The sequence below is a fragment of the Pavona decussata genome, unplaced genomic scaffold, assembly GCF_977016875.1.
Source record: "Pavona decussata unplaced genomic scaffold, jaPavDecu1.1 SCAFFOLD_641, whole genome shotgun sequence".
Taxonomy (NCBI): domain Eukaryota; kingdom Metazoa; phylum Cnidaria; class Anthozoa; order Scleractinia; family Agariciidae; genus Pavona; species Pavona decussata.
The window spans coordinates 81,257-90,518 of record NW_028145873.1 but is presented as its reverse complement, the minus strand read 5'-3'; the positions used below and the strand labels follow the sequence as shown (position 1 = coordinate 90,518).

General features: G+C 37.7%; 1 pseudogene; it reads right to left on the bottom strand.

Moving 5' to 3' along the window:
- Nucleotides 1-3,849: 3,849 nt before the first annotated feature.
- LOC146449111 (uncharacterized) lies at nt 3,850-5,331 on the bottom strand (annotated as a pseudogene).
- Between the last annotated feature and the right edge of the window lie 3,931 nt (nt 5,332-9,262).

Here is a 9,262-nt window from a genome sequence, read left to right as displayed (position 1 = left end):
GAAAATCTAAATTCCAGTTAAAAGTAAATTGTATAGAGAGACTTGGAATGCGCATTATAGGAAAATCTAAATTCCAGTTAAAAGTAAATTGTATAGAGAGACTTGGGAAGCGCTTTATACAAAAATGTGATCTTCGGTTAAAAGTGAATTGTATAGAGAGGCTTGGAAAGAGATTAAAAAAAAAACCTGATATCCTTTGAAAATTGAAAATTATAGAGAGACTTGAAAAGCGCTTTATAAAACAATCTGATCTCCGGTTAAAAGTAAATTGTATAGAGAGGCTTGGAAAGCTCATTATAAGAAAATCTGATCTCCGCTTAAAAGTGAATTGTAAAATGAGACTTGGAAAGCGCATTACAAGAAAATCTGATCTCCGGTTTAAAGGAAATTGTATACAGAGGCTTGGGTAGCGCATTATAAGAAAATCTGATCTCCGCTTAAAAGTGAATTGTAAAGAGAGGCTTGGAATGCGCTTTATAAAAAAATCTGATCTCCGGTAAAAAGTAAATTGTATAGAGAGACTTCGGGAGCGCCTTATAAAAAAATCTAATCTTCGGTTAAAAGTGAATTGTATACGGGGAGGCTTGGAAAGCCATTTATTAAAAAAACTCTGATTTGCGGTTAAAACTGAATTGTATAGAGAGGTTTGGAAAACGCTTTAAAAAAAAATCTGATCTCCAGTTAAAAGTGAATTGTATAGAGAGACTTAGAAAGCGCTTTATAAAAAAATCTGATCTCCGCTTAAAAGTAAATTGTATAGAGAGACTTGGAAAGCGCTTTATAAAAAAATCTGATCTCCGCTTAAAAGTAAATTGTATAGAGAGACTTGGAAAGCACATTATAAAAAAATCTGATCTCCGCTTAAAAGTAAATTGTATAGAGAGACTTGGAAAGCGTTTGATAAGAAAATCTGATCTCCGCTTAAAAGTGAATTGTATAGAGAGACTTGGAAAGCGCTTAATAAAAAAATCTGATCTCTGTTTAAAAGTGAATTGTATAGAGAGGCTTGGAAAGCGCTTTATGAAAAAATGTAATTTCCGGATAAAGGTGAAGTGTATAGAGAGACTTGGAAAGCGCTTTATAAAAAAATCTGATCTCCGCTTAAAAGTAAATTATATAGAGAGACTTGGAATGCGCATTATAGGAAAATGTGAATTCCAGTTAAAAGTAAATTGTATAGAGAGTCTTGGGGAGCGCTTTATAAAAAAATCTGATCCCCGCTTTAAAGTGAATTGTATAGAGAGACTTGGAAAGGGCTTAATAAAAAAATCTGATCTACACTTAAAAGTAAAATGTATAGAGAGACTTGGAATGCGCATTATAAAAAAATCTGAATTCCAGTTAAAAGTGAATTGTATGGAGAGGCTTGGAAAGCGCTTTTAAAAAAAATCTGATATCCTTTGAAAATTGAAATTTATAGAGAGACTTGAAAAGCGCTTTATAAAAAAATCTGATCTCCGGTTAAAACTGAATTGTATAGAAAGGCTTGGAGAGCGCTTTATTAAAAACTCTGATCTCCAGTTAAAAGTGAATTGTATAGAGAGACTTGAAAAGTGCTTAATAAAAAAATCTGATCTCTGCTTAAAAGTAAATTGTATAAAGAGACTTGGAAAGCGCATTATAAGAAAATCTAAATTCCAGTTAAAAGTAACTTGTATAGAAAGGCTTAGGGAAAGCTTCATAAAAAAATCTGATCTTCGGTTAAAAGTGAATTGTATAAAAAGGCCTGAAAAGCGTTAAAAAAAATTCTGATCTCCTTTGAAAATTGAATTGTATAGAGAGACTTGGAAAGCGCTTTATAAAAAAAATCTGATATCAGGTTAAAAGTGAATTGTATAGAGAGGCTTTGAAAGCGCTTTATAAAAAAATTTAATCTCCGGGTAAAGGTGAAGTGTATAGAGAGACTTAGAAAGCGCTTTATAAAAATATCTGATCTCCGGTTAAAAGTGAATTGTATAGAGAGGCTTCGAAAGTGCTTTAAAAAAAATCTAATGTTCGGTTAAAAGTGAATTGTATAGAGAGGCTTGGAAAGCGCATAATAGGAAAATCTAAACTCCGGTTAAAAGTGAATTGTATGAAGAGGCTTGGAAAGCGCTTTATAAAAAAATCTGATCTCCGGTTAAAGGAAATTATATAGAGAGGCTTGGAAAACGCTTTATAAAAAAAATGTAATCTCCGGTTAAAAGTGAATTCTATAGAGAGGCTTGGAAAGCGCTTTATAAAAAAAACCTGATCTCCAGTTAAAAGTGAAATATATAGAGAGGCTTGGAAAGCACTTTATAAAAAAATCTAATCTCTAGTTAAAAGTGAAATGTATATAGAGAGGCTTGGAAAGCGCTTTATAAAAAAATCTAATCTCCAGTTAAAAGTGAAATGTATAGAGAGGCTTGGAAAGCGCTTTATAAAAAAATCTGATCTCCGGTTAAAAGTGAAATGTATAGAGAGGCTTGGAAAGCGCTTTATAAAAAAAATTGGATCTCAGGTTAAAACTATATTGTATAGAGAGGCTTAGAAAGCGCTTTATAAAAAAAATCTAATCTCCAGTTAAAAGTGAAATGTATAGAGAGGCTTGGAAAGCGCTTTTTAAAAAAATCTGATCTCCGGTTAAAAGTGAATTGTATAGAGAGGCTTAGAAAGCGCTTTATAAAAAAATCTAATCTCCAGTTAAAAGTGAAATGTATAGAGAGGCTTAGAAAGCGCTTTATAAAAAAATCTAATCTCCAGTTAAAAGTGAAATGTATATAGAGAGACGTGGAAAGCCCTTTAAAAAAAATCTGATCTCCGGTTAAAAGTGAGTTGTATAGAAAGGCTTGAAGAGATTTTTTTTAACAAATCTGATTTCCGGTTAAAACTAAATTGTATAAAGAGGCTTGGGGAGCGCTTTTTAAAAAAAATCTGATCTCCGGTTAAAAGTGAATTGTATAGAGAGGCTTGTGGAGCGCTTTATAAAAAAATCTGATTTCTGGTCAAAAGTGAATTGTATAGAGAGGCTTTGGGAGCGCTTTATAAGAAAATCTGATCTCTGGTTTAAAGTGAATTGTACAGAGAGACTTGGAAAGTTCTTTATAAAAAAAAAATGTGATCTCCGGTTAAAAGTGAATTGTATAAAGAGACGTGGAAAGCGCTTTATAAACAAATCTGATTTCCGGTTAAAAGTGAATTGTAGAGAGAGGCTTGGAAAGCGTTTTATAAAAAAATCTGATCTCCGGCTAACAGTGAATTGTATAGAGAGGCTTGAAAAGCGCTTTATAAAAAAATCTGATATCCGGTCAAAAGTGAATTGTATAGAGAGGCTTGAAAAGCGCTTTATAAAAAATCTGATTTCCGGTTAAAAGTGAATTGTATAGAGAGACTGGGAAAGCGCATTATAAAAAAAATCTGATCTCCGCTTAAAAGTGAATTCTATAGAGAAGCTTTGGGAATGTTTTTTAAAAAAATCTGATCTCCGGTTAAAAGTGAATTGTATAGAGAGGGTTGGGGAGCGCTTTATAAAAAAAAATCTGATCTCCGGTTAAAAGTGAATTGTATAGAGAGGCTTGTGGAGCGCTTTATAAAAAAGTCTGATCTCCATTTAAAACTGAATTGTATAGAGAGGCTTGGGGAGCGTTTTTTAAAAAAATCTGATCTCCGGTTAAAAGTATAGGGAGGCTTGTGGAGCGTTTTTTTAAAAAAGTCTAATCTCCGGTTTAAAGTGAATTGTATAGAGAAGCTTGGAAAGCTTTTTTTTAAAAAATCTGATCTCCGGTTAAAACTGAATTGTATAGAGATTCTTGGGGAGCGCTTTATAAAAAAAATCTCATCTCCGGTTAAAGCTGAATTGTATAGAGAGGCTTGGGGAGCGCTTTATAAAAAAATCTGATATCCGGTTGATCAGCAGGGATTTGCTAAAGCAAAGGCATAGAAAAAACCAGGGAAGATTTATTACTCGACGTTTCGGGGTCATCGTGACTCCTTTATCAAGAGACTAGTTTAAAAACATGCAAATAAGGAAAGGTACAAGAAAAGCATAAATTAGAATGAACGGCTTAAACAAACACCTTGGCGCGGATGGAATCCGTTTGCATGTTCAGTGTTGGCTTACGCATGCGAATATACAGCATTTCTTTAACGATTCAATCAAATTTGTCGCTACATTTTGCGATGACGTTGAATTGCTCGATGAAGCGTTCAGGCATTTCACTATTGTGTTGGAGGTTGTAGTGTTTGTAAATAGAAGATGATTTTGTAGTGTGCTCTTCTACGCGCTGGTGTAAGTGACCACGTGTATAGCCCACATACCCTGCATCACACAGGTTACATTTAAATTCATAAACGATACATTGTTGGTTAACAATAGGGGGCTTAATTTCGTGTTGCTTAAGTTGTTGCTCGAGCTAAGGGCTAACAGACACTGGTTGGACAGTCACGCCTAACTTCGAGCTTAAACTGTTCAGTTGTTGTTTAACATGATTAGCTGACGACTTGTCCTTGAAGGGTAACACTAATCTCACAATCTCCGATGGTACGTCTGGTGATGGACAGGGCTCTGCAGATGGAATCCTTCTCTCAACGAACCGCTTGATTGTAGTTTCAACCAGTGGTTTTGGGTATTTCAAGTTATGAAAAACCCCTCTAAGGCGGTCACATTCCCGTCGGAGAAGAAAGACCAGTTAGAAGATAATCGATAAGCGCGATCCACCATGGTGTTAACTAGGCTGCGCTTGTACTTAATGTCAACATGGCTCTGGAAATGCAGAAGGAGACCGGTGTTGGTTCTTTTGGTGTAGACCTTGCTCTCAAGCTTTGGTGCACGGTTAATCAGTTCACTTCCTAGAAAGGGAAGGGATCCTTCCCGTTCGACTTCCATGGTAAACTTGAGGGAGGGATGGGTAGAGTTAAGGGTGTCTAGAAACTGGCCAGCGGTCACCCTACCGGGCATTACGGTCAGGGTGTCATCGACGTACCTCCGGTAATACCGCGAAAGTTGACCGTGTTGTTCGAGGCGAGCACATGAAGACGTTAGCCAGCAACGGTCCAAGGGGAGAACCCATAGCGACTCCATCGGTCTGCTTTTATAAAGCACCGTCAAACTGGAAAAACTGGTTTTTCGTAGCTGCTCGGAGGAGGTCGATTAGGTCCGTTTTAGAGAGGTTCAAGCTGTGCGTCTCGTTGAACCAATCCTGGGCAAAGGCTTTTTCAGCTAAGATCTGTATTGTTTCCTCCAAGGGTACATTTGCAAACAATGAGGTGACGTCATAGGACACTAAAATTTCGCCGTTCTTGATCTCGAAGCCTCGTACTTTTTTTTTAGCTTTTTATTCGAGATTTCACGGCCGCCATTACTTGGCCTTGTTCCGGAAATTAAGGCTCAAATTACAGGAAGTGACGTCATTGGCTCAACATGACTAATTTTCATATGGATTCTACTTCATAAACTGTATTCCGCTGTTATTTAGTTCGCAACAGCAGAATACAGTTTTTGAAGTAGAATCCATATGAAAATTAGCCATGTGGAATATTCCGTGTTGAGCCAATGACGTCGCTTCCTGTAATTTGAGCCTTAAGAGCCACTGTCTGTAAATATCGAGAATCTGGCGTCAGTCGTGAAATTTTCAATTTCTTCATATTTTGCCCAAATAACTTCTATAGTGAGTTATTTTCAAAAATACTATTCAAAGGACCTGAAGCGCTTTAGTTTTTTCGAAATCTAAGAAAGTTCGAAAAACGCCATTTTGGCCTTCTGGCGGCGTCAAAACTACAATAAAATTATGCATTTTCTTTTCGCTCGTCCAGATCAACGCAATAACATCTACCGATGAACTTCGGTTAACTCATAACAGATCTCTTGATCTCCCTGAAACACTAAATTATTTTGAGAAAGCTGTTGAAAACTGCTTGTTTTTGGCTGTTACAATTACCCTAGTTCCAGCGCTTTAGCGGATAAGGTAATTTTAGCTAACTTTAACAGCAACGAAAGCCCACTGGTACATGTAATTTGAAGTTGAAACTAGTATGGTCTTAAAGCCCATTCTTTATAGTTTGTTGTATTAAAATTTCTAAGGCGGCCCGAAAAAAGTGCCCCGTCGAGAGACGGAAACGTGAAGTGTACTTTCTGGAATTTCGACCTTTCACGAAGCGAACATGAAGCATCCCTATTCCGAAAAGAACCGCACATTGTAAAATCTACCAATGGAAACCTGTTTCGAAATCCTGGATGCATCAAAACAGTCTAGTACTCAAAGCTACAATCCCTTTTGATTGAAAATATTATTATATAAACACTTGTGGAAAACAGGAGACGTGTAGTTCAAGCCGTGAAATGTGTAATTCAAAGCCGCGCCGGCAGATATCTACAGTAGCACGCACGTGTACGCGTCGCAAGATTGCTATTTCGTTCCGCTATTATTTTACCGTTAAAACTAACAAGAAGATCCTCAATATGCATGTTGTCGTCTTCCTTCGTTCATTCTTATCTCGAGATTTTTAAGCTCTGAAGAGAACACGCCACACGCCAACAAAACAAAACAAAACAAAACAAACAGGATTTTAGTAGGGCGATCAAATTCCAAGACAAGTGAAAATAGCTACAAATGCAGGCCCGATTTAGTATTCAGTTGATTAAGATAACCGCACATTTATTTTATATTCAAGTGATAAGGCATAATGTACATCAAATTATTATGTAGACAAAGTAAAAACAAACTATCAGCAATGTCGAAGTACCATGGAAAGCAGCTGTTAATAAGGTAAACAAAACAATTTCAACCTCACCGGTCTTTTTGCAATCCGTGAGAAAATGTAGTGAATCCCTGGCTTCTATACTTATGAATGGCAAATTGCTTCTATATGTATATTGGGCAACCGGTGGACTTGTTTCTTTCAAAGGCTGAGACTAAATTTACACTGGAGCATTGCAATAATCTTCCGTCAGGTACAAAAGTAACTCTTATCAGCTTTTATAGTTGGTCCACAATCACGCCATATGGTCCAGATTTCTCCCTCTACAAAACGTTCCAGAGCGTCCCGTCGTTTATGGTCGGGTTGAAGTAGTTTTGTTGGCCTGTCCCAATAACTTTTGTTCTCTGAGAAGCTTGCTAACGCGCACTATTACGGCCTTGTCGGGAGCGGTGTGTAAATACATGCATGCGACTTTGGTTGGGAATATGTGCGGATAACTAGTTCAGAGAATCAAGCAACTGTGGAATGCGTGGCAGTCTATCGCGCGGTGCATAAAGGATGTCCAAGGGCATCTCGCGTTTTGCTAAGAAAAGACAGTAAGCAACGATTGTGGAGTGGACAGTGAATAAAAATTCCTGCTCTCCCGAGCAGTTAAGATGTTGAATAATTGTAAACTTCACAGTACATATTATCATGGTTTTTAGGGCTCAAATCAGTGGAGCCGCGCGCGTTGCGCGTTGGGAGGGGGGTAGACATTGGAACTAGAAGGTGGACAAAAATCACAGAAAAATTGCTGCTGCTAAGCCCTTTTTTTGTTTGGCCCCTGTGTTTAAATGCAAATAGTTCTTTAAGGACCTCTTTAAGGGTCTCTCTCTTTTGGGGGCGGGAAGAAGAGAGACGATGAGAAGTCCAAAGCTGACACAACGTAATATATTTTAAAACAACATTTCGGCTGGCCAATCCAGCCTTCTTCAGGTTTAGATGTTACTAAAATGGAGGATGTTGCAATACATAGGAGTGGCGGAAATGACGTTTTGTAAACGTCTATATTTCAAGTTTGGCTGATTAGATCTCCTGTGAGATCCACCGTACAAGCAAGCAGGATCTTCGTTCACGGCTTTTGCATTTTTTAAAGAAGAGAGACCCTGGGAACTTGTTTGGACAATTATTAATAGACTAGAAATACGTGACTCGCAAAACCTCGCGAAGCGGGGGCTGGGTGGAAAGCCCTCTTTACTCGTATTGTAGCATCAAACGAGGAGATTAAGAGGCGTATAAGAATTTTTTTTTGATGAGCATGGTGTTTTCGTAGTTCCACGGGCTAGTTTGCGGTTGAAAATCTATTTCTGACGCGACGTAATGTACAACGGGCGTGCAGCGCTGTCGTGTTCGATGAATTTATTTCCCACGGAAAATTATTGACCGCGTTTACAAAACGTGTAATTTCTTTAATGCACTCTTTCACAAAAAAGATTTCTAAAAGAAAGGGAAAAGATTCTGGAGAGATAGTTCTGTGTCCAGTGAATATTGATGAACATTGCAGTTGAAATTTGATCATGCACGCATATTTTTTTCCATGTATGCAAATTTTGCTCCAGACAACGCCAGACAGTCTGACGTCATTGTGCGGACACCTTCAAAGATATAAACATATATCTGAGCTGATTTTCAAAAAGGTGGCTACAGAAATTGAGCACTTTTGAGACTTTCTAAGCTGAAGGAATATGCTAGTCATTAACAATACTCCAGTTACGGTTCATCACAAGAAAGTAAGGTCAGGAAATACTATGAAAGAGAAAAGAGGGGCTTTTCTTTGGAATTAGACGTGACATTGACACCCGAGTGAAATGAGACATGACCTGTGATCCGACTAAACAAGTGTGACACTTGGTAATTATTAACGGCGCCAACGCATCTTAAATCTCAACCAAAACCCGGATTTTAAGCGCTCAAGACTAGCCTTCCACAAAAGAATCGGCTTAATCGGGGCAAACCAGCGTTTTAAATTGATTTTCCGTGTTAATTATAAGTTCAAGACGTAATGAGAATCACGCCGAACGAACATCTGGAAATTATTTATGACATTGAGTCCGGAAATCCGACCAAAATCGCACTTCTCGACTAATCGATGACTAGCCTAACAACGCCACATATAATAACGGCGAAAAATAATAGAATAGCTTTTCAAACTCACGCTTCTTGAAGAGAAAATCCTTGCCCATTCTTGCTAGTGTTTTCCATATCAGCTTATATCCCGGATGTTGAAATCAACATTTGAAAAGGGAAGGGTTGGCACCCTTTTCCACCACAAAAATATATTAAGTCTTTGGCTGGGTAAACAATTCGCGAAAATTTCACGTTGCCCGAAAAGAACTCATCCCTAAGACCTACTTTTTAAAGCCAAAGACTGTCACCTCCTCAAGCAAAGCCCACAATATACAAGCCTTTAATAGTCCAAGCCCGAGTAACTGAAAATTACTCGTTTAGCTTAAAAGAGGACTATTGGTAGCAAGCATATTAGTACGAGGCAGAAACTGCACTCGTAAGACTTCTCCCTTCACTAGACTTAATGATGTCCTCAGGAAAACTTTGCTTCAGGAAGCCA